At 43.1% G+C, this 26,181-nt stretch overlaps 1 long non-coding RNA gene and 1 pseudogene across 2 annotated transcripts in view; one reads left to right on the forward strand and one right to left on the reverse strand.

Annotated features, from left to right (window-relative positions):
- LOC107531146 (uncharacterized) overlaps nt 1-26,181 on the reverse strand; it is a 172,890-nt gene that overhangs the window by 73,443 nt on the left and 73,266 nt on the right. The window lies entirely within an intron of this gene.
- Nucleotides 6,680-7,494, forward strand: LOC107531138 (small ribosomal subunit protein uS2 pseudogene; annotated as a pseudogene).

The following is a 26,181-nucleotide window of genomic DNA, read 5'->3' on the forward strand; positions in this document are numbered from 1 at the left end:
GTCAGCGCCCTGATGGGCTGAAGTGAAAGCCAAATAAACGGCCCAAAAGACAGACTAAGGAAGAGAAACTTGATATGCAAACTCCACATGGAAAGGAGGAATAAAAAGAAAGATCCCAGCAAACCATAAATTTCCAAGGGAACCGGCACTCACTGTCTTTTAATAATTGAGAGATTTAAGCCACCCGGCTGAATCCCTCCACACGAGGTTTTCTGAGTACTGGGTGCACTGCCAGCCACATATTTGTGTCACATATGACAAGTGCAGCTCATGGTCAGAGCCAGGCTTGAAAAGAAGCCATGTGGGCAGTTTTCTGGGAGGGGTAATCTGAGCAGGGGAAAGGAAGTGTCTCCCTGCCTCTTTTCCCCTCCTCCTTAAGTAACAATGACTATAATTTGTGACAATGCCAAAACTGTCTGAAATGTCTAGGGATGGGGTTCAGCTACCCCAAAAAATGGCACATTGGCGTGTTGCATATTTTAAGCTGGAGTTTGAGAAAACAGGGGAAGCAGGAAGGTCACTCTGAGCCCCCCTCCCCATTCTCCCCTGAAACAGGTCATAAAACCCTCAGGAGAGAGGTTCCCTCCCTAAACCCAAAAGAGGGGGGCATCCTCATCTCAAAGACAAAGGGTCACTGGAAAAGAATCCAAACAGTCCTTGCTAAATCGCTTCCAGTTTACTATGCTAACCTCATACTCCTTGGCCCATCACACTTCTATCCAATTGTCTACTTTTCATCAAATCTAGCATAAAAACACTCAGAATCAACCATTTGTGCAGGTCTTCTTTTTTTTTTTTTTAAATCCTCACCCAAGGATATTTTCCGCTGCTTTTCAGAGAGAACAGGAGAGAGAAAAAGAAATATCGATGTGAGAGAGACACATCAATTGGTTGCCTCCTGCACACGCCCCAACCAGGGCCAGGGATCAAGCCTGCAACCGAGCTAGGTGCCCTTGACAGTAATCAGACCTGAGACCCTTCAGTCTGCAGGCCAACACTCTAACCACTGAGCCCAACTGGCTAGGGTCAGGTTCACTGAGCCAAACTGGCTAGAGTCAGGTCCTTCCTTTTTTTATGAAGACTCCCGTGTCATGTAAAACTTAACATCAAATAAATTTATATGCCCTTCTCCTGTTAATTTGTCTTTGTCAGTTAATTTTCATACCTGGACAGGAAAACTTTTTTCCTTCCCTAAAAGGAAAACACAAAGAGCAAAGGACACCTTAGCCAATATGTCAAATATACACTTTTTGAGCTTTTTGCTCATCTAGCCTCACTATAAGTAATATTAATGAAATTCATTCAGTCTTTCATTCAATCAATATTTATTGAGAGCCTAGTGTGTGCCCTCAACTGTTCTAGGCTGTAGGAATTTAAAGGTAAGATTGGCAAGATCCCCTCCTATCCTCATGGAGCTTACATATCGGAAAGGGAGATAGAAAATAAACAAACAAACAAGTGAACAAATCACTTCTGCTTGTGGTAAGTGTTAAGAAGAAAGTAAAACAATAATACAAAAGAGAGTGACTGGGCAAGTTATTTAAGATTGGGTGACATCTACTTAATCATCCATCCATCTCTCCGCATATATACATTGGGTATTTAATCAGTTAATTTTTTCAGCATGACCACTCCAAACTTAGTGGCTTAAAACAATCAACACTTCTCTAGTTCATACTCCTTTAGGTAATCTTTGGGTTGGGCCTGGCTGGACAATTCTTCTGGTCTCAGCTAGATTCACTCATGCAGTATCACTGGTCATCTCGGCAGCTATACTTCTGGGGGTTGGCTGGTTGCCAGTTAGGGTGACAAGACTGACAAGGCCTCCAGCAGACCAACCTGAGCTCATTCACATGGAGGCTCTGCAGGGTCCAAGGAGGAGCGCAGAAGTGTGCAAGGCCTCTTAAAGTCCTGCCCCACAACTGACACTGTGTAGCTTCTGCCACATTGTATGGCAAAGCAAGTCCCAAAGCCAGGAACTGCAAACTCATTACAAAGAGCAAGGATAAAGGGAGGGGAAGAATTACTGTGCTTTTGCAATCTAATATAATGCTAGGGGTGACCTAGGCAACTGAGAATATAGTGATGAACAAAACAGGCATGGCCCCTGTCTTCCTGGAGCTTACAGTCTATATATATCTAGGATCTGTGCTACTGGGGGAAATGCTGGCCTACAGCTCCAAGAGAATGGATACACAATGGCTGTTTACCTGTGGGACCTGAATGTTGATTTCATTAATTGGTACTTGGCACCTGAGACAGGGGATTCTGCCTGCTCAACATGGGACCTATTAACACGCCTTATTGTGAATAGAACTAATTACTAAAATTGGATTCTAACCAAGTCATACTCGGCTGCTTCTCTACAGAGTGAGTGCCAATCCTATTGAGCAAAGGACAACCACAACCCTGACAAAATCTTATTTTCTTTTAAGACGAAATCATTTGCTCATTTGTTCATTGCCTCATACTCCCTATTGCATCTGGTGCCCCTGGACCAGAATTATTTGCCCAGAAGGTTACCTTCACCACCATGGCTTTCTCCTAAAAAATGGCTTCCAACCAACATGCGGCAAGCTAAAGGGCCAGGAGGCCCAGCCAAGGCCTGTTGGTCATCCACCTTCCAGATGTCAAAGCTCAGAGACAGAAGGTGATTGTCTCCAAATGGCCTCATCCTTTGGCACTGCAGGGGAGCAGCCATGTGGTAGACAGGACAGGCCCTGCTCTGCCAAGGCCATGCAGAGCTTGCCACGAGGCCAAAATTCGGAAGAGAAATTTGTCAAATACTGGCAGAAAGGCTAAGCACAGCTTTTCATGCACTCTGTCTCAATTTATCTTCCTGGAAAATGGGGCCGCTTCCACTTTATTCTTATTCCCAGGTTTTTCAGAATACATGCCCTTATGAGGCTATTCACGTTAGTACTATCAGTCAACAAACTTTTATGAAGCACCATATTATGATTAGAAGAATAAATAAGACCCAGTTCCTGTCCTCAAGGCACTTGGTGGCTTGTAGAGGGTGCAATGAAGCTTCTTAAGGATTGGGCTGCAGTTATAAAATGGTTTTATTTAGTATCCCATAGAGAAAGCAGCCTTCCTTAAAAATCACACACACATGGATATTGCTAATTATGTTAATGTTTTCTGTAACTAAAAGGAAAGACTTTTTTTGAACTGTATGTATTAATTGCTGTTATCATCTTCTTATCTTATGACAACATTCTTCAGCCAGGGTGTTAAGTTTTGGAAGATCCCAACTGTACAGAGTTAGTCCTTCAGAACCAGAGGAGGGAAGGGTTTTATGCTAAGAAATAGAAATCTCATGGCTGAGTGAGGTTTCATTCATCCCCTGTGAGAGACAAGAGAAACAAAAGCAGGCCAGCCTCTGTCTGCTCTGGCACCTCACCTTCTACTGCGCTGGGGACACATTCTATGGTCCCACTGCCATGCACTTATTTGGCCTATTTCCTCCACCTTCTCTCCACATATGCAGGTTCTAGCTTTACTATAAAACTCAGCTTCTCCATGAAGCCATACCTGAGAGATCTAGTCCTACCTGGTGATGTTGCCTGGTGGCCATAGATCTCCAAAAGTTCCCTAGCATTTATCTCCAACTCTTGGTGGCATTTTCAATTTGTTTTATCCACTGTGCCTAACACAGTGCCAGAGGCATAATAGATTCTTGGTAAATATTTGTCAAAAATGAAAGGGAGGGAAGAGAAAAGAGGAGATTAAAAAAAAAAGACAAAGATCAGAGAGAAAAAGAAACAGAAAGAATGAACCAACTGCCCTGTGCAAGAAAAGGGCCAGCACTAGCCCAGAAGAGGAGCAGAAGAAGCAGACAAGCTGTTTTACGGAAATACCAAACCCCATTTCTAGTGGTTTTGCTGTCCTGAGTCAGATCTGAGATCTGGCCCTGCAAGGAGGAGCTTCAGCTTTTCCCTTTAGTTCTGAAATGTGTGGTGACCCAGGGACTGAGGCCAATGGGAGACGCCACTGACACAGAAGAATCCAGCTTAAACAGTTGCAAACGGAACACCAGGGCTACCAGCCGCACAAGTACCCCGGTCTAATTCCAGACAGTACGGGCTTGTTAGTTTCAAAATAATAGGGATTTGGGTCCTCAATTGCAGCACCATTTCCTCTGAGTCAAAAACATGATTTCCAAAGGTCGCCCCCAGAGCCAAGTCAGAGAAAGGACGGAGGGAACACGACAATGTGGAAGCTGAGAATCTCCTGCAGAGACCCATTTTATCCCCATATCAGCTTTTTTGCACTTCCTTTGAGCAATAGCACACTACAAAATAGCTGCTAGGGTCAGAATAAGGGAGAAGTGACAACCTCACCCAATACACAAGAGAATTGTCATCCAAGTGGACCCAGGCCTTGCTGCTCTATTAATCATTAAGTCAAGGCTTCCACTTCCTGCTGTCTTTAGGTTAAGTCTGTAAGTCCACTATAGCACTTGTCAGGTGCCAAAAGTACTTCTACAGTGTCTTGATATGATCCGCTTGATATGATCTGCAAAATTCACAGCCTGGTTTAGTAGGGAGAGCTGGTAGTATCAGTTTCATTTTACAGATGGGGAACTGAGAGGCTGAAAGGTTAAATGATTGGTCCAAGGTCAAGCAAGTAAGTGGGACAAGAACTGGGACCCAGTACCTTCAGGACCCGGTTTCTGAAGCTCTGTTCCATTCATCTTTCCCTCCCAAATGCCCTCTCCTTCTTCCCTGCAATCCCACAGTGCCTTGCAATGACCTCCATGACAGGTTTTCAGTTGCATCTGTCTCTTAGCCAGACTCTGCCTTCCCCAACCTGGTTTTATTCCCAGCTCACAGCACAGCACCTGACCCATAAAAAGCATTCATTAAATATTTGTTCAGCTAAACTGCACTAAACCTGAGACTTCTGACTCCAAACTCATAGCACTAGAATCCATTTCTCACTAAAAGTGCAATTCACTGGCTGCAAAATCTACCTCTTCATTGACTTCAAAAATAATGACAAATATAAAAAGTAGACCAATCTCATGACCCAGAGATAATTATGTGTTATATTTTTATTTCCTCCAGTTTTCTTCCCATGAACACATGTGTTTTATAGATTGAGATTATAAAATATTTAACAGTGAATTGTAAAAATTTTTCCTCATTATCATATTTTTAGGAAATATTCATTTCCAAAGGTTCTTGGCATTTTTATATCCATATTCAAATATATTCTAATATAATATTCAAACACATAAGTATCTGAATTTATTTAACCTTTCTTACTATTATTTAAGTTGTTTCTGACTTTTTAATTATTATTTATGATTCTAAAGATGAACACAGTTGGGAATGAATCTCTTTGAATTTATGACTACTTCTTTAGGATAAAGTTCTAGAAGTAAAATTACTTTTTTAAAGTACTTTATAAATTATTGTTAAATTAATTCATTTTCAGAAAGAGCATAGCCTGAGGATCTTTAAAGTGACACCAGACAATTAGAAAAATGCTGAAAGAAAGATTAGGAATTCTCTACCCAAAACCAAATTACTTTATGAGTAGGGAAACCAAGGTCTATGGATGGTTTGTCCAGTCATACCGATGTAGGGTTAACATGTTTGAGAGGAAATCAACAAAAAGATTAAGGAAAATTGACATTCTTAAGGTACTGGTAGAGTCACAAAATATAAAGGAAATCAGTTTAAAACACTGGCCATGCCCAGCTGGCCAAGGCCAGACTCATTCAACAAAGCTCTCCATTCCTAGCTGTACACCCAACTAACGTAATTGGATCTTTCTCTGTCTCTGACTGACTCAGGGAGTCTGCTACAGTCTTAATATCCCCACTCTGACTCGCGGCCAGATTGTTAGTCAGCAAACATTTTAAGTCAAGAAACCTTAACTAAGCACCTACTATGTGCCTATCAAGACAAGACAAAGAGAGACCCTGCCCCCCAAGGAGTTTATATGCTGATGTCAGAAAACAGACTGTAAAACATAAATTAGGAAAGTTCAGTGACTAATAAATGACATAAACAAAATAAAACAGGACAAGTTATATTAGCATGTGATAGGGAGAGATGCTGAATCTAGAGTGGTCAAGGATGACTTTTATGAGATGATACTTGAGTTACGACCCAGATATCCAAATGATGACAAGGAACAACCATTGAAAGACATGAAAGAAAGCAGTTTAATCCAACAGCTCTGAGCCAGGAGCAAACAGCCTGGTCAAGGGACAGAGAGAAAACCAGCACGGATAAAACAGGGGAGAGGTAGGCAGAGGCTCTCTCATGTGGGGCCTTGAAGGTCACAGTGGGGACCTTGGATTTTACTCAGGTTATAATGGAAAGCCATTGGAAGGCTTTAAACCCAGGAACACTGTGCTGTGATTTCTGCTTTCTGGCTGTTGAGATCACCTATGGAAAGAATGCAGATACCTAAGACAGGGGATCTGAAGACTGAGCCCCAGGGGCTCTGCAATGAGAAGTTCCTGTCGGGGAGGAACAGGGAGTAAAGGAGAATGCCACATGCCCCATTTATGTAGGAACAGAACCAAGACAGGGGGTTTTCCAGAAGCTCAGAGAAGAAAGTGTTTAAAGAGGAAGAGTGTTCTTTCTGCCTTACCTAGAGAGGGGCCCATACGGCATTGTTCTTGGTTTCCATGTAACTTAAAGGGAAACTTTTCACAATGTCCAGAGCCCTTGATGTGCTGCAAATGAAGGAGGAGGGTGTCCTCAAATTCCTTGCAGCAGGAACCTACCTAGGTGACACCAATCTTTACTTTCAGATGGAACAGTATATCTACAAAAGGAAAAGTGATGGCATCTACAACATAAATCTGAAAAGAACGTGGGAGAATCTTCTGCTGGCATCTCGTGCCATTGCTGCCATTGAAACCCCACTAATGTCTGTGTCATATCCTCCAGGAATACTGGCCAGAGTTGTGCTGAAGTTGGCTGCTGCCACAGGAGCCACTCCTATTGCTGTTGCTTCACTCCTGGAACCTTCACCAACCAGATCCAGGTAGCCTTCCAGGAGCTGAGACTTCTGGTGGTTACTAATCCCAGGGCTGATAAGCGTCCTATCTCTGTGGACACTGCAATCCTTTGCAAAAAGGGGGCTTACTCTCTGGGTCTGATGTGGTGGAGGCTGGCCAGGGAAGTACTGTGCACGCGTGGTACCATCTTCTGTGAGGACCCATGGGAGGTCCTGCCTGATCGTTACTTCTACAGAGAACTTGAAAAGATTGAAAAAAAAGAGCGGGCCACTATTGAAAAGGCTGTGGCCAAGGATGAATTTCACGGTGAATGGACTACTCCAGCTCCTGAGTTCACTGCTGCCCAGCCTGAGGTTGCAGGTGGATCTGAAGGTGCAGGTACCCTGTGCCCATTCAGCAGTTTCCTACTTGAAGACTGGAGTACTCAACCCACCACTGAAGACTGGTCTGCAGCCCCCATTACTCAGGCCACTGAATGGGTAGGAACAACCACTGAGTGCTCTTAAACTGTTCTTCTATAAACTCTTAAACAAATTGGAAATAAGATTGATGGAAAATGAACAGTTTCATAAATAAATAAATAAATAAATAAATAAATAAATAATAAAGAAGAAGAATGAGACCAATAGCATCCAATGCCACTGAGAGGATGGACAAGATGAGGACATTGGCCACTGGTTTTGACAAAGAGGGTTCAGGGAAGTAGTCGATATGAAAAGCCTAGAGCAGACTAAGGAGAAAAAGGAAGGTGGGGAAGTGGAGCTACAAGTAGAGCCAACTCTTTCAAGGATTTATACAGGGAAGAACAGCAGACAAATGGAGCGTGAGTCAAGGGAAGTTTGGGAGCAGCACTGGCCAATGGAACGTATCTACAATGATGGGGAAGTGCTCTATCTGCTATAAGGCACTTGAAAAGTCGCTAATGGAGAGGATTAAAGATGGTGGCAGACTGAGTGGAAGTTACACTGACACTCTCCCAGGACCAAACTCGAATTACAACTAAAATATAGAAAAAAATTCATGAATAGTCAACTGCTACTGGAGGCGAGCTGAAGAGCACCCTCATAACCAAGCACGAAAAGTGGAGACTGCATAGAGACTGGTAGGAAATGTGGAGGCACAAGAGAGCTGGCTGGGCTCCCACAGGCAGCAGCTGAAGTTCTGGAGGAATATCTCAACAGTGGGGAGTTCCCACTGAAGACTCTGGGGCCTAAACCCCAGGCTGGGCTTCCCAGCCAAGAGCACCAGAACTGAGAAAGGTGCACACATAACATCTGCTGTGAAAAGCAAAGGGCTTTCTGTCTGCTATGGAGAGATGGCTGGAAATGCAGGCACCCTCTGAAAGAGTCAACACACAAAGTTTTGTGTGTAGCCACTCACGTTGGGCTCCAGCAGAGAGAGTGCAGAGTGGATTGTAGCTGTGTGAGAAGAATCTAGGATTGTGGGCTCTGGAGATAGAGCTCAGAGGGCACTCCTCTGGATTCTTCTATTGAGTCATTCCCCCATACTGCAGAGGACATCTTTCACAGGCAGACATTTACCTTCCAAGGAGCTTTTGCCTGAGGGGGAAGCAATTGCCCTACCCTGTTGGAAAACCTCTTGCCCTACCCCATGGAGTTTCTACAGCCTGAAGCTCGTTAAGAGACTAAGATCAACCAGCCTACATGCAGAGGCAGACTTCAAAGTGATTTGAGTCTTTGCCTGATCTGCTTCTGGACCCAGGCCTTGGAAAAGCAGTCTTTGGTGTGTATCTTGATCCTGTCCAAAACCACCCAGCCCCAACAGAGGGAACTTCAAGCCATTGGTTGCTGATAGCTCCAAACAGGATACTCAGGGCCAGTCACAAATAGCGTCTGACATAGGCCTGCACCAAAGACCTTCCAAAAGGACTGAGAGTCCTAGCAGGCCTACCTAATCCATAGAAACAAACCGAAGTAGGCAGCCAAAATGGGGAGACAAAAAACAAGCCCCAAATGAAAGAACAAGAGAAGTGTCCAGAAAAAGAGCTAAATGAAATAGAGATAAGTAATCTATTAGATATAGAGTTCGGAATACTGATTGTAAAGATGCTCAACAGCATGAAAAACGATATAGAAACTATGAAGAAAATTAAGAATGACAGTAGAAATAAAGAAAACATTGGAAGGAATAAACAGCAGGTTAAGAGAAGCTGAGGATTGGGTCAGCAAATTAGAAGACAGGATAGAAAAAAAATCACTCAATCAGAGATCCAAAAAGAAAAAACAACTTAAAAACAGGAGGACAGTCTAAGGAAGCTGTGCGACAACATGAAACTTAACAATATTCCCATCCTAGGAGTGCCAGAAGAGGTTGAAAGTGAAAGTAAGCAAGGGTTCGAAAACCTGTTTGAAGAAACAATGGCAGAAAACTTCCCTAACCTGATCAAGGAAAAAGTCACACAAAATCAGGAGGCACAGAGAGTCCTAAGGAAGAAGAATCCAAAAAGGCCGGCACCCAGACACATCATAATTAAAATGCCAAAAATTCTAGACAAAGAGAGAATCTTAAAGGCAGCAAGAGAAAAGCAAGCTGTTACCTACCAAGGCACTTCCGTAAGGCTGTCAGCTGACTTCTCATCAGAAACTCTATAGGCCAGAAGGGAATGGCATGAAATATTCAAGGTAATGCAAAACAAGGACCTGAAACCAAGAATAGTCTATCCAAAGAGGCTATCATTTAAAATAGATAGTGAAATAAAGAGCTTCCCAGACACAAAAAAGGTTAAAGGAGTTGTAGCAACAAGGGGCTACGTCCTAAGTGGCCACAGAATTTGGAGGTCGAATAAGCATTCACCACACACACTTGAGACAGAGTTGAGGCAACAAAACACTATTTATTGGAGCATTAGGTAAAAAAGACAGAGTAAAGCAAAGCAAGACAAAGAGTAAAGAAATTCCTCACCACCCAAAGAGTGTTTCCAAGACACAGAGGAACTGAGGCAGTGCCTTGGCTTCAGGGGTGTCCGGTGAGCGTCCCTGTCAGAGTTCTGATCAGAGCCCCTTGGGAAGCTATTCTTACAGGATTTCTTATAAGTGCTTGATTTATGGAGTTTTCTATAGCAATGGAGGAACCTATGTGTGGTTACCATAACCACGGGGGAGGGGAGGCACCTCTACATGATCTTATTCATGCATTCCACCGGTGGGTCAGCTATGGGTCACCCTGGAAGGCTGGTGAGGCCATTCAGAGCTAACTGCTGCTGACAAACGAGTCAATGCCCAGGTGCCGTCCAGACAGAACCTTCTTAGAACACAAGTGGAAGGCACAAAGGTACACCTACTTCCTGTTGTCTTTACTTAACAGGAGCTTATCAACAGCAAACCAGCATTGCAGGATATGTTAAAGGGACTGCTGTAATAATAAGAAGAAAAAGAGAGAGAAACATAGGCATAAAGAATTAAAATGGCAATAAAGAAGGACCTATCAATAATAACCTTAAGGACTTTAAAGGAGAGATCAACAGCAATACAGTCATAGTTATGGACTTGAACACCCCACTGACTTCACTGGATAGGTCTTCCAGACAAAAAGTCAACACAGAAACAGTGACTCTAAATGACACACTAGATCAGATGGATTTAATTGACATTTACAGAACATTTCACCCCAAAGCTGCAGAATATACATTCCTCTCAAGTGCACATGAGTCATTCTCAAAGATAGACCACATGTTAGGACACAAAACAAGTCTCTACAGTTCAAGAAGATTGAAATCATGTCAAGCATCTCGGATCACAGGGGCATGAAATTAGAAATCAACTACAGTAAAAACACTCAAAAACATTCAAACACATGGAGGCTAAATAGCATGCTATTAAACAATGAAGATCCAGAAAGAAATCAAAAACTTCCTGGAAACAAATGAAAATGAGCACACAACAACCCCAAATCTATGGGACACAGCAAAAGCAGTCCTGAGAGGGAATTTCATAGCACTGCAGGCCTACCTCAAAAAGCAAGAAAAATTTTTAGTAAACTATGTAACCTTACAACTTAAAGGATTAGAAAGCTCCCCTTGCGAAGCCATCTGGACCAGGGCTTTTGTTTGCTGGGAGTATTTTTATTACTGCTTCAATTTCATCAGTTGTTATTAGCCTATTCCAGTTTTCTGATTTTTCCTGGTTCAGTTTTACATGATCTCACTCATATGTGGAATCTAATAAACAAAATAGACTGAGGAACAAAACAGATCCAGAGACATAGAAGCATGGAACAAGACTGATGAATTTCAGTGGGAAGGCAAGGGTGGGGCAGTAGGTGGGGAGGGATTAATCAAAGAACATATGTGCATATATGCATAACCCATGGACACAGACAATAATGTGGTGAAGGCGGGGGAGGGGGGAATGAGGGTGGAGGGGATCAATGGGGGGAAAAGGGGAGATATCTGTAATACTTTCAATAATAAAGATAAATTTTTAAATTTTTAATTAATTAATTAATTTTTAAAAATTGATTATAGGACTGAATAAACTGAAAATAATTATAGTTTTTGTAACTTTTGTTAAACATATTTTTGATTTCTAATCTGGCCTGTTTTTCAGACATAAGAAAACTTGTTTCTTTTCTTAAAGCACATGGGTAAATTATATTTTTCTCCCTATATGATCTCCAGAATTTGGCAATTCTTAATAAATGAATTATGGCACTAAGTTTCTTTGCCTGAATTCAATAAGACCAGTTTTCAATTGTGGTTTTATTAACCAAGATTTGGACCAGAATGTCATATCTGAGAGAGACATACCTGGACTCCGGATATCACCAGAAAGCCTCAAGAAAACAAAGGCTCACTTTGAAGCCAATAAAAGCACCTTGGAGAAATAGCCTGGTACCTTGCTTGGTCATATGGTTCATGGCAGTCTTTCCAGGTAAGGGACGAAGGTTGCTATCCTGGGAGATTGCAAGGAAAGAACCTCAAAACATTTTGGGCACTTCAAGACCTTGAGGAATTCACCCAAGGATATAGGTATTGCAGGGAAAACCTGATGGCAACTAGGTAGCTCAGCTTCTTTGCCCTGGAGGCTAATTAAAGCTCAATCATGAGATTCTAGCAAAGCAGATTTTTAAAAGTCTATATGGTCAAGTGCTATTCTTATTAGGCTCATACAAACAATCAGGCCAAATTGAAACTGAATAATACAGTAGAGATTGGTCTTAATTTGACTCTTTAATAAAATGAGGGTGATTTTAGGGGGGAAACTTGCTTCAATAGGAAAATATTAGAACTGAAATGTTTTCTTCTTTCATTTTTCCTTCCACCAGACCATTTGTGATAATTCTTATTGTTCTAGCTTTATCCCAATAATACTAAAATTCATAATACAGTTTGTCTCCACCAGGTTACAAGCTGTACTGGTACTTAGGGGAAAACCACCTCTAGATAGCACGGCCCCCTCCTTTCATGCCCCAGCCTCACTGTCCCTCTGAAAGAGAGCAAGGACCTCTTGTCTCTGAAGGAAAATGCCACCCCCTTTTGGCAGGAAATAGCTATAAGAAGAGACCCTTTGCCCCTTCTCTCTGGAATAATTCAGAGCCAAGGCCCTTGAGGGGGATGTGGTAGGCAGTTAGACAGACATAAGCAGAGCAAAGACAAGGGGCCAGGTACAGAAGGTCATCAGGGTGGAAAGCCCCAGGTGCCTAGTAAGGGACAATTGTAGGTAGGATGGGACCTCCCCACCAGGATGGCCTGTATTAGCAGCATATCACTGTTCTTGCTGTTTGGACCCCCTGACCTTTCCTCTGTAGAGATAACATCTAGGCCTCAGGAAAGGTTTCGAGCCAAAACTATGTCAGGAGACTCATCTGCATTGAGACCAGATGCTACAAATTGCCCTGTTGTTGAAAGGGATTGTCCTATGTTTTCTAGTAAAGTAGCAGGAGTAGCTTCCACAGGACAGTGTGTATACTTTACAGGATGTCCAGGAAACTGTTCATCTTTGAAAAATCAGCAGCAGTTGAACTGTTCAAAAGAAAATTCCTCTATATCTTATGGAAATGGGCATGTTCACATTCCCCCTGGTTGGTTCTTACTCTTACTCTGTGGTTTAAGAGCATATTCTTCTGTACCTATGAATAGTGCCGGGGGCCCTTGCACAATTGGACTCTTGACTGTAATATTGCCACAGAAGCCTCATCCTCAACAAGTGCACCATGACTCATACTAGATGAAAACTGTGACGGTGAAGTTCATCTGTTTAGCCAGGCTGAATATATCTCTATGGCTATATTTGTCACTCCAGTGATGGTAGGATGATTGAATGCTGAAGTAACTAACTTGGCTTATGCTATGGTAAAAGCTCTGAATTCCACCTGCCACGCTATAGCAGCTATGGGTCAGGAGCTAGGGCAAGTAGGAGAAGCCATCCTAGAAAATCAAGCTACCATTGATTATCTATTACTCAGACACATTCAGGAGTGTGAAGATTTTAAGGGTATGTGCTGTTTCAATCTAACTGATAACTGTGAACTCATAGAGCATAAGTTACAGAAAGTCAAAGATACTCTTTCCCATGTCACACAAAGGGAAGGCTTCTTTACCAAGGAGTTCGCTGCCCTGACTTCTTGGTTACCCAGCTGGACTGGGATAAAAGAAGCAGTCCTGGTCTTTTTACTTTTCATATTCATTTGTCTAATTTTGTGTTGTTGTCTACAATGTGTGCCTCTCTTCTCCAGCCTCTGCCAGTTTGTCCACCCCAAGGTGGACAGGCGCCGTGCGGCAGAAGCAAAGATTTTAGCACTACAGCAATGTGATGGATTTAAGAATATGATTTAGTATAGTATATGTCTGATAGGTATCAACTAATTTACCTAATCAGAGGAGGAAGTGATAGGGGCACTTATAATGTCCAAAGACGGAGCACCTGAGTTAATCTGAAATATAATTATATCGCTTATAAATTATAGAACACATATACTCATGTGTTAAGTTTCTTTCTCCTAGGCCTCTGCGCCCGTGCGCTCCCCTTGATCCCGACGAAGCGATTAAGGAGGTGACGCAGCTGTGGGCCATGTGTCCGTGAACAGGCACCGTCAGGGTGGCCGGACCAGGAGTCAAGACATGGTCTTATCTCGACATCACTAGGTGACCAAGAACGAAAGGATGACATCAGCAGACTTCCAGGACTGCATGTAGCTGCACTCCGTTCCCAGCCTCGGTTTACCCCATTTCCCCATATAACCCTGTCCCTCAGGCCACTCCTGAAGACAGGTTTCGGATGATTGAATGCTCCCTGTCTCCTTGGCTGGCCAGCCTTCTCAATAAACGCCTTATAGGATTAAAAAAAAAAAAAAAAAAAAGAAAGAAAAGTGGCTGATGGAACTGAGGAACTAAAGTTTAAATTTTAATTAATTTAACTAATATAAATTTAAATAGCTACATGGAACTAATGGCTACTGTTTGGGTCAACACAATTTGTAGTCGTTCCTTTAAGTGATGATATTAAAACACATATGTATGTTTAATAGCAATTGTTACACACATTCACTCAAATGTGTACCTGAGTAACTCTAGGTCCTGGGTAGCATCTCTGCCATCACCACCTCCATGTCCTTAAATCTGTCGGTGTTTGAATAATAGCTTGTCTTTTACAATAAGAAAAAAAAGTCCATCCCTTACTGTCAATTCCCTTACTGCCATTCTGTGAACCATAATCATTCCAGGTGGGTCACTTGAACCTCTATGTGACTCAGTCTCTTTATGTGGGACTGAGATTTGAAATGAGAATAACTCAGTTCCCATTTTCTAAGAAAAAGGCAGGTGAAGTCCTTGGTGGGTCTAGTTAGAACAGCAGTATAATAAGCAGTTAATAGCATAGGCTTTGGACATAGCAAGCCACAGAAGTTCAGGTCCCAGCTCTCTTATGCATTAGCTGTGAAACTTTAAGTGAATTACATGAACTTCTCAGGGTCTCAGTTTCTATATCTGTAAAATGAGGATAATAAGAGTCTAGAGTGTGGTAAGGCTCAAATGAGATCATCTGGGCACAACGCCAGCCTGTATATGGGGGACATTCAATAAACGTTACTCATTATTGTTAACATCAGGCATTAGAGAGCCAGACCCAGAAGGACCATCATGCCCCAGTCTAGTGCTGGTTTAAGGAACCTAATGCCTCTGTGCATTTGTTTATAATCTTAAATGTAGGTACAAAGCTTATATGACACCAGGAAGACTCAATTTCCTAAACCAGGGATCCAGGATCAGGAAAGAACTTCTCTAACTTGCATCATGTGGCTCCCTCCTGGAAGTGGGTGCAATGACAGGCAGGTTTGGAGGACTTTTTCAATAAACATTACCCACTACATGAGTTATTTTTCCCAGGCCCCTATCTACCAGTGCTGCCCACTTAACCCAAGAGACTTACTGATAATTCTGAGCCCAGCTGCCAGGCCAGCAGTCATCTGTTTAGAACTTCAAATGAATGCCCCCAGACCCGCCTACTTTCTCCACACAGTGCTGCAAGATAAGTCTCCCCTGGCTCCTGATAAAGGCTTTGAAGAACATCTTGTCTGTTAACAACCAGCTTTTGATTGTGCCTGAGTTTGATCTTTATTTTGTACTTATTCATCAGACTTCTTTAAATGGGTTCTTTCAAACTCCTCAGATTAGCCTAAAGGAAACCCTATGAAACAATGGGTCCAATTGTCCCTGGGTGCAGGGAGTAGGCTGTCTAAAGACCACATGGGCCTCCTGCAGGGCTGAGTGGAGCAAAGGGTTGGCGATGTTGCCAGCACTAGAGGAAAATGAATTAAGCTTCAAAAGCCACATGTATGGAAAAGCAGAAACACAGCACACAGTCCTCTGGCCTAGGAGGACAATCTGCATTTACTTCCAGAGAAAGCTTTCCTCAGACACAGACAGCATCTTCCTGGGAAAACCCAGGGTCATCACTAGTGTCCAGGACACCAGAGCTAACTTCCCGTTGGCAGGACGAGAAAACAGCCAGCGTGGTTTAGAGGGGTGGAAAATACACTACCCCCAAAGCTGGTGTGTTTCTGAATTATTTTGTTGAGACGCTTTTGCTTGTGAGCAATTGGGATTCCCTGACTTAGAGGGTCCGTGGCTTCCTCTCCCACCTTAGCAGCTAGTGCACAGCCTAGGCTGGCCCATTAGAATCCAATCCTTTGGACACTGATTGGCCCAGTGGAAAACACATGACTCATGCAGGTATAATCGAAAGAGAAAGAGAATGTCTCCATCTCGTTCTTCTTCCAAAATCAAGTGGCCAGGGTCTAACTTTGCTGACACCTGGAGGGATCTGGGAATTGAAGACAAACACAGACCTAAGAATATGATTTGAGCCTCTGACTACAGCCATGCGTGAATGCCCGAAGCTTTACCTACCCCTTTAGACTTTATAGCCGTGTCAGCCAATAAATAACATTTTTTACTTCTGCTAGCTTGACTTTGTATTCTGACACTTGCAAATGACATCAAAAAGCTAAGATAATAGCACCCAAGTTTCCTTAAGGATTTGTAGACAGAGATACACGTGATGAAAGCAGTGTATTAGGAATATTTGTTTGACAGTGGTTTTTAAGACAGAGTATAAGCACCAGGTTGCCAGTCTGTTGCCATAATCTAGGCATCCGGATTTTTAATTTCAAGTGGTGCAAGTCAACTCTAAGTGATTAGGTAGAAAGAGAGTTTATATAAAGGGTACGGGAGACCCAGGCTCTACAATTTGGCCAAGCCATTCCTAATAGGTAGAAAACTTCAATTACAAAGATATTTTTGTTCTTGAAAATTTCCAAATCACTCTTATTTGAATGGGTATAAAAAATTTTGAACAAAATACTCTGTGGACATATTCATGCCATAGAAGTCATGCTGAATGACTAATTATTTGTACCAAATAAAGAAGAATCACATTACTTTACTCATGTACCATAAACATCATGAACATAAGGCAAAGCAGAATTGTTAAGAAGACTGGAGAATCACCCCTGAAGTTAAACTTCTAGAAATAATGCCCACTTCATTGCAGAGCTAGTCTGATATGATAATCATGGCTGCTACCACCAAGCACCAGCATTTCAGCTTGCATTGCCATTCTGTGCCAGTTCGTAGCAATGTTTGAACCTGGAATTCAGTCTCTACTGCTGCCAGCCCCATTGAATTCTGAACCAGGAGCTCACTGCTGCTGCCATGGTCTTCTTCCCTCACTAGCTCCTGAGTCAAAGCCTGCTCCGATAGGGCTGAGTGGTGAACTGAATTGTAGCCCCCCTAAAATTCATATGCTGAAGCCTAATGTAATGTGCCTCTATTTGGAGATAGGGCCTTTAAAGATATAAGGAAGGTTAAATGAGGTTGTAAGGGTGAGGCCCTAAGCTGGTGTCCTTATCAGAAGAGGGGGACGCAGCAAGGATGAGCGTGCACAGATGAAAGGCCATGTGAGGACACAGTAAGAAGGCGACCGTCTGCAAACCAAGGAGAGAGGCCTTAGGAGAAACCAAATCTGCCAACACTGTGATTTTGGACTTCTGTCCTCCAGAATTATGAAAAGGAAGTTTCTGTCATTAAAGCGCCCAGTCTGTGGTAGTTTGCTATGACAATCCTTGCAAATTTGAAACTCTATACTAACCAAACAACTCCCCTTTTCTCCCTCCCCCAGCTCCTGGTAAACCACCATTCTACTTTATATTTTTATGAATTTTACTACTTTAGTTACCTCATATAAGTGGAATCACATAGTATTTGTCTTTTTTTGTGACTGCCTTATTTCACTTAGCATATTATCTTCAAGGTTGCTCCACGCTATAGCATGTGACGGGACTGCCTTCCTTTTAAGTCTGAATGATATTCTGTTGTATATATATACCACATTTTGTTTATCCACTCATTCATCAGTGGACATTTGGGTTACTTCTACCTCTTGGCTATTGTGAACAATGATACTTCTATGGACATAGTATGCGAGTATCTCTTCAAGACCCAGCTTTCCATTTTGGGGGGTAAATACCCAGGAGTGGGATTGCCGGTTCACATAGCAGTTCTAGTATTAATTTTTTGAGAAACCCCCATCTGTCTTTCATAGTGGTTGTACCATTTTATCTATTATCCTTTTAACTTCTCGGAGCACTTTCATGTTCATAATTTTGTCCTCACCCTATGAGGTAGGTAGACTGTGGATTATTATCCCCATCTTGTAGATGAGGCAGTTGAGGCATAAAGAGGTTAAATGGCTTGCACAACAGAACAGTTATTTCATGACAAATTAGCTTCCTTGTCTAGTGCACTTTCTGTTGACCAGGGACGCTCAATCAGAGGTGGGCAGTAGTTATGTCCCCCTATGGGTGCTGAATCTAAAGAAGGAGATTTTTCAAAGGGAATCCTATCCCTTCCCCTTCCCTAAATAAATGGAAAACATTTCCTTTTAATGAGAGCCATTACTGATGGGCATGTATTGTGCACACGGAAGGTATGGAAGTGGGGGAAATGCAGAGCCATTGTTGCAAATAACACTGTCTTTCCATGACTCTGCCTGCTTTGTGCACGTTTATTCATTTTTCTCCCAAATGTTCCTATAAAGAAAAAGTATCATCTTGAGAAGTGAAATAGACCTAGTGATTCTCAACAAGGGTAGCTGAAAACATGAGAATTAGTTTGGTTGTCACAACAGCCAACCCTGTTCCCGGGCATTTAGTGAGCAGCATCAGGAGATGTTGAAAGTCCTACAGCACAGGACAGGCCTGCATAAAGAAAAATGGTCACGGTCCATTCACAAATGCCAGTGGTGCCAACTTTGGGAAATACAGTCTCAGGACAAGATCAGTGGCACCGTCAAGAGGGAGGTTTAGGGGTTTTAGCTTCAACAGGCCTCCAAGCCACCACAAATAACAGTACAATAGAAGTGACAACAGCATGCTTGCTACACAAACATAGCTTCAAGCCAAGTCTCCCAGCTGCAACCTTCTTACAGATTTCCACCCCTAAGCCCTCCTACCAAGAAATTCTAGAGATGCCACTGAGCATGCTCAGAACTCAATACCCAGAAGATCTGAAGTGACATAGTAACCACCAAGTCGTAATTTCCCTTCAAACATCAACAAAAATAAAAGTCCCATGGCGCGGTAGATGCAGTAACTAATTATGTATCTTTTATCTGCAGCCTAGATTTCATAAAACAAGGGTAACTGCAAATGTAGATAAGTAGAGATGACCCAGTGACTGGGGAAAGAGCATTGGATGGAATCATGGGTGTTAAGGATGAGCTTTATTTGTTTTAAAGTTTTCCTGAAATTTGTCTAGATTTATTTCTCTTTGTTTCTACTTCTTATGTATGCCGAAGTCTATCTGACTTAACTCAGCTCATATTTGAAGACAGTTATTTGAGTTAAAGTTTTTAAAGCAGTGAGATATTGTACACAAAAATGGTTTGTAAATTGAAAAGTGCTAAATAACTGCAAAAGGTGGTTATTATTAATAAGTTATACATATATATTTTAAAAATACAAAAATTAACTTTTTAAAAGAGGAGTTAAAAACTAGAACCACGTGACTTAAACCCACTTGCTGTTCCAATGGAAACATAAGATTCCCAGTTTCAAGTCATCTTTTAAATGAGAGGATCCATCTCCTGCCAGGCTTCTCCCTGCCAAAGACCCTCTTACAAAGAAAAGACCTCGCCCCTGAAGATATGTGTGTTTTGAAAATAATAATTTTGAAAAAATAATAGAGTGCTTTTTGAAATGTTTGTTCCTGGGCCTGGAGCTGGTATTTGCCCCACACTTCCCCCCGTGTTTACCCAGCACACCCCAACCTGCACATTAGTGGCTCTGGGCATCCTGGAGCCTCCAATCTTGAACAGATCTAAGTCAAAAGAGGATAGGAAGGAAAGGGGGCCTAGGTGCTTTCATGCTCATTAGCATTTCCAATTTCCTCTTTCACTGTTCCTTCTCCTCCCTCCAATATAGGCACAATGAATTAATTCTTTGTGATTGATCATGGCCTGTAGATAACAGGGCGTACTTCTTGCTTTCATATCCCCTTGTCTGTCACACAAAGCAATCGAAAATGCTGCCTACAAGAAAAGCTGGCATAAGTCTAAAAACTTAAATATCCATGCAGAGATTGTTTGTAGAGCTCAGTTTCAAGTTACTACATTTTTTTTCCTCTTGTTTTCATAAAAGGGTGGGGGCACAAATCTGACTACTTCAGTCTTATCCTTTCAGAATCACAGTCAGAAAAGAATGTGAGTAGTTTGGAAATGAGCACTCAGCCGTTCCGATCACTCTGGAAGCTCTGAGCATTTTCATTGCACGTACACGGATGATCAATCTGTAAGCACATCTTTGTTTTCCCTAAATAGCCGCATTATTTGTCTGATGTTGAAAATGGCATCTGTACTGTATATAATTTCCATACTCACTTGGCATCATCAACTGCCTTTGATGACACTCAGAGCTATTTCTTTTTTGTCTCCTCCTTCCTTCCAGCTGCAAGACCCAGATGTCAGGTCCAGGAATGCATTTACTCTGGCAGAGATATCTGGCTTCCCTCGGCAGTCCCTAAGTTTGTTGGCTATTGTGGAATTGCCAGCAAAATAGTATAAGATCCCACTAAACACGGGATTCAGATGTTTTTGTGAAAAAGAAAAACAGGGTCCAAAACTGGGAGGAAAAATACATTCCTTATGCCTCTAATTATAAGCCAGGCAAGTGGCAGGCCGTGCCTGAACAAACTGGTTCCCCCGTTTACCTGCTACTCATCCATTTTCCCCTCGACAGTTTTTTATCTCCCTAGTCTGCATCTGAAATCAGCAACTGGGTATGACGAAGGGTTGGCCTAAGTTAATCAAACCTGGGGTAGTGACAGGGTCAGGCCCTATGTAAAATATATGAACGAGGAAAAGGAGGGGGGGAGGGAGGCAGCTTAAAGGAACGGGTAAGGTGAAGCAAAGATAAAGGACTGAAGACCACCCGAAACTGCTGTGCCCAAGGAGGCTCTGTGTAGCAGTATTCCTGTCACCTGGGTATTTGGAAAGCCACAATTAGCTTTTCCTTTTTAAGCAACCATTGTAAACATGAATGTTGATCAAGCTATAACCTGCCCTCCATTATCCCAGTCAGCCTTACACTGAGTCTGGCTTCAAAGACATTTTGAATGAGACAGAAACTCAAAGAACTATAGCCCAAAGCACCACATACCAGAGGGGGCTGTGTTAAACCAGGAGGCGGAGAGAATCTTAAGCCATAAGGGAGCCTTATGCTGTCTAATTATTTTTTTTCCTTTGGAGCAGCTGCTCTGGGCTGAGCAGTTGTGTACAGGGATGAGTCTGGAAGCTTCCCATGGTCAAGTTAGTCCACCAAGTGCCCACCAGCTGCCCCATGCTCACTGCCTCAGACACTCCCAACAGTTCAAAGGAGTTTGCTGCAACTCTGTCAGTGAGAGTGTATCTCCCAGGCTGACGTTCAGGTTGTCTGGCGCAGTTAGAAGTATAAAGTGGTGTTGCACCTTAGAGGAATTTGGTTTCCATAAATGCACCCGTGCATAGTACGCACCACACCATGAGCGGCACTGCCATTTCACTGTGTGGCCCGTGTGGACCTGAACTATGTGTCTGTGCAAGGGAGGTCCACTCATCCACAGGCTGATTCTTCCGCTTCCCTCCACAGGCCAGCTCCTGGGGCCACCCCAGCTCCTGGAGCTCGAGGCAATCTGAGGGTGGAGGCGAGCCCTTCTCTACCCTCCATCCTTGAACTTGGAGATCCAGTGCTGAGAAGTTAGCCACCCAGAGCCCACCAGCCTCTGCAGGTTCCAGGAGTTCACACCCAGCCACCACTTCTCCATCCACCTCACCCTCGCTGGTTCAGTTCTAGGCTTATCTTGATCCAATGTGGACCCAAAGGGCAGGCTGCTCATACGCTTCAGCACAGAAAACGCAGCACATCTATATTAACTGTGCAGGGAGAAGTGACTATGGTGAATTTGATGAAAGGAAGTACAGTCATATCAAAGGGCATAAATAAGAGCATGAACTCTACAGTAAGGCTTTTTTTAAAAATCACAAAAGTTGAGAATGGATTTTTTTTTTTTTGAATTTTTTTTTTTTTTATATATATCTTTATTGATTTCAGAGAGAGGAAAGGAGAGGGAGAGACAGAGATAGAAACATCAATGATGAGAGAGTCATTGATCGAGCCTGCAACCCGGGCATGTGCCCTGACCGGGAATCGAACCCCGATCGCCTGGATCCTAGGTCGATGCTCAACAGCTGAGCCACGCCCGGCCGGGGCATGATTGGATTTTTTAAGGCCAGATGAAATACCACTGTCAGGCCCGCGCAAGGGCAGGGCAGGGTGACAATGCGCTTCCCAGCCAGTACCCTTCCTTAGCCCCCTCATCACTAGCCATCTCCCCACCATCTGGCCCTGGGCTAGATTCCTCTGCTCACTGCTTTAGCCAGACTGGCCTCCCCTCTGCCCGGACACTGGCTGGTGCTAAGTTAGCTTCAAAGATGTCTTGAATGCTTCTCTCTGCCCCGTGAGCGTGGCAGGAAGCTCTTCAGTAACCCAGAGTCTTCAGATGTCTCTCTGACAGGGGAAATGCACCTCATTCTTATACCGCAGAGCAGCCTCTCCTGTAAGCTGCATCTTGTGCCCCCAGAAGACTTTTCAGCCCAATTCTTCTTACTCACATGCTATCTCCCTTCCCTGCTATTACTGGTCTTGTCTCTACCATGCATTTTGACACAATCTTTCGCTTCCGTGCTGGTGTTAGAGGGAAGCTGGGGGCTCTTACAGGGCTGTGCCTTTGCTCAGTTGTGTGGTTCCAGTATAGCACAGCTGGCGCCTGAGCTGCGCCCAACATCTGTGGAACAGGCAGCCTGGCGGCCTCAAGCAGCCCATCCTGCCTCACGACATGCATCAGTGCTGGGTGGTGAGTCTGCCAAACTTGGACATCTGGTTCACAGCACCTGTGGGGTTTCCTCAACCTGAGATTTATGAAGAAATAAAATAAATGAGGTGAGAAGGAAGAGGGTGAATGACCTCCAGATAGGTCATTGTTTAACAACCTACTGTTCTAGATACATATGGAATGAGTTAGAGAACATTCCATTTACGGTTCTCTTGTCAGAAGACTATGTGGGTATGTGGGTGCTTGGGAGAAATATTTTATTTGTTCCTTTGAGTTGGGGGTGGAACCCCTAAGGGGCCTTCTCTGGCAGCAATAGATGTTGGCCTGAAAACAAGGAGGGGCTTGGCTTTGCAGACTGAGTAGGTATACAAGTTGGGCACTGAACTGAGCTGCCTGGTGAGAAAGGTAGAAGAGGTGAAAGAGCAGGCGATGTGGGCAAGTAAATTGTCTGGTGACCTTATTTAGTTTGTTTTGCGGTGTACAATCGAAATCCCTTCTTCTGTTTCCCCAATGAAATCCTCCACAGACTCTTTTTTTTTTTTTTTATCTTTATTGATTTCAGAGAGAGGAAAGGAGAGGGAGAGAGAGAGATAGAAACATCAATGATGAGAGAGTCATTGATCAAGCCCACAACCTGGGCATGTGCCCTGACCAGGAATTGAACCCCGATTGCCTGGATCCTAGGTCAACGCTCAACCGCTGAGCCACGCCCAGCTGGGCCTCCACAGACTCTTTTTAAAAATCACAAAACACGAATACGATGTGATGTTTTTGGTGTGGAAATAGTATGGCACCAGATATGTCTACCACATACTACAGTATCAAGCCCAGGAAAACGAGGGAAACCCTTAAGCCTTGACCATGTATATGCCACGAAGGGGATTATCTGCTTCTTGCTTTTTATGCTAATCTTCCTGATGACTACAGGGCTTTCAGGGTCTGTGTTTTTCAGTTTCTAGTGATTATAATGCAAGAAGTTTCCCCTTTCACCAGCAAATTTTCTCTGCTATAGCTGCTGTTGCTGGAGCAGCTGGCATCGTCTTACAGTCTCAGCACATTTGCGTGTTCTATATAATGCCATGGTTGGCTCAATTTGAGGGTGCCTACTCTGGGCTATACTTTGTGTTCAGTTTTGACTATTTTCCCAAGAAGATGGTTGTCAGATTTCCTAATTCTCTCAGTGACTCTTCACCTTCAGACATATGGTCACAGGGTCATGACCTCACATATCACACCTTGCTGCCCACTTTACTATGCCCACATGTCACCCATTTATTCACTTTAAAAATGTTTACTGAGCACATTCTTTGTGCCTGGCACTGTTTTCCTACTGGACAGATTCACTCCCCACCCTTTTCCACCTTGCTCTGTGTCCCAAGAGGCTGACCTCTACTATTGCATCACTTGGGCTTCCTTGACCTCTGGCTTCTGGCTGGGTTTGGCCAATGTGGAGCACCAGAAAGAGATGGGAGGTCAGAACAAGAAAGAAGGTATTCATTCCCCTGGCCCTCCCTCTACCAGGTGGTCACTTGGCAACGGCTATGCTTCTCCACCTAAGTCCACATCTCCTGATGGAAGGCCTCTCCACCATGGTTACAGCTTCCAGCTTTCTCTGGGTTCCAGTATCAGCTTTCTTCTCCTGTCCCTTCAGAGTCACCCAAGCTTTTCTTAAATTAGCTTCCCACTATGGCCAAACCCTAAATGCTTAACCATCCTGGTTGGTTCTCTTGACTCTGCCCACATCCTTGAAAGTAGTTCTTTCATTAAATTACCCCCAATGAATGTATCATCTGTTTTTTACTAGGATCCTGTTCTATACAACTGTCAAATGAATATATATATATATATATATATATATATATATATATATATATATGTTAGACAATGAGAGGGAAGGAGGGCTAATTAGTATAGAGTGGGTGGTAGTCAGGAAAGACATCTCTGAGAAAAAAATGACATTTGAGCAGAGACACAGAGGAAATAAAGAGTAAGATAGTAAGACATATGGATGTCAGGGGAAGGGCACACCTGGCAGAGGAAATAGCAAATGCAAAGTCCTGAAGAGGGGGTTTCTTAGAGTATTTAAATGTCTCCAAGAGGTCCAGAGTGCCTAGAGTGGAGTGAGGTGGACAGGAACAGGAAATGAGATTAGAGAGGTCAGAGGGGGCCAGATTAGCTAGGGCATTTGTTAAGGACTGAATGTCTGCGTCCCCTCAAAATACACATGTTGAAATCCTAACCCTCAGTATGATGGTAGGAGGAGGTGGGGTCTTTAGTATGGGATTAGTGCCCTGTTGGCCATTTGAGGAGAAGTCAGAAGTCTGCAATCTGGGAGAGAGCCCTCAACCATACTAGCATCCTGATCTCAAACTCCCAGCCTCCAGAACTGTGAGAAATAAATTTCTGTTCTTTATCAACCACCCAGTCTACAATACTTTGGTGTAGCAGCCCAAATAGACTAAGACAACCTTACAGACCATGGTAGGACTTTAAAGTTTTTTCTGAAAGAAATGAAAAGCCATTGGAGAGTTTGAGCAGAAAAAAAAATAGCATGATCTGACTTTATGTTTAAGGGGATTACTCTGATCGCTATATGGAGAATGCACTGTAGAGGGGTAAACATGAAAGCAGAGAAAACCATGGGCAGTTCTAATTGTCTACGCAAGAGATGATAGCAGCTTGGACCAAAATATGAAGGCAGTGAGATGTCAGAAGTTTGTTTTTGTAAATGTTAATTTGAGTTGTTATCCAATATCCAAGCAGAGACAATGAGTAGGCAATGGATTTTCAGCTTTGGAGTTTGGAGGAGAGTGCATGATTAGAGTTATAAATTAGGGAGTTATCAGTCTATACATAGAGCCATGGATCTGGATGAAAGCCTCTTGAGTGAGTCAATGTAATGGAAGAGGTCCAAGGGCTGGGCCCAGAGGCCTACCACCATTTAGAGTTCAGAGGATCCAACAAAAGTGATGGAATTGAGTGGGAGAAGATTCAGAGAGTGGTCCCAATGGTTAGGTGAACAAAGCGTTTCCAAAAAGAGGGAGTAATCAACTTTGCTGACATCAAGTAGGACTGAGAGTTGATCATTGGATTTTACAGCGTGGAGCTCATTAGTGACTTTGAAGGGAGCTGTTTTGGTAGGGTGGCAGGTAAAGCTTGGTTTCAATGGGTTCAAGAGAGGGGATAGGAGGAAAGAATGGAGTCAAGGATAAAATATAAACCTTTTCAATATTTTCCTATAATAAGAAGCAGAAAACTGAGGAGGGGACATGGAATCAAGGAAGGTTTTTTTTTTTTGTGTGTGTGTGTGTGT

Source organism: Miniopterus natalensis, chromosome 8 (assembly GCF_054644295.1).
Source record: "Miniopterus natalensis isolate mMinNat1 chromosome 8, mMinNat1.hap1, whole genome shotgun sequence".
NCBI lineage: Eukaryota > Metazoa > Chordata > Mammalia > Chiroptera > Miniopteridae > Miniopterus > Miniopterus natalensis.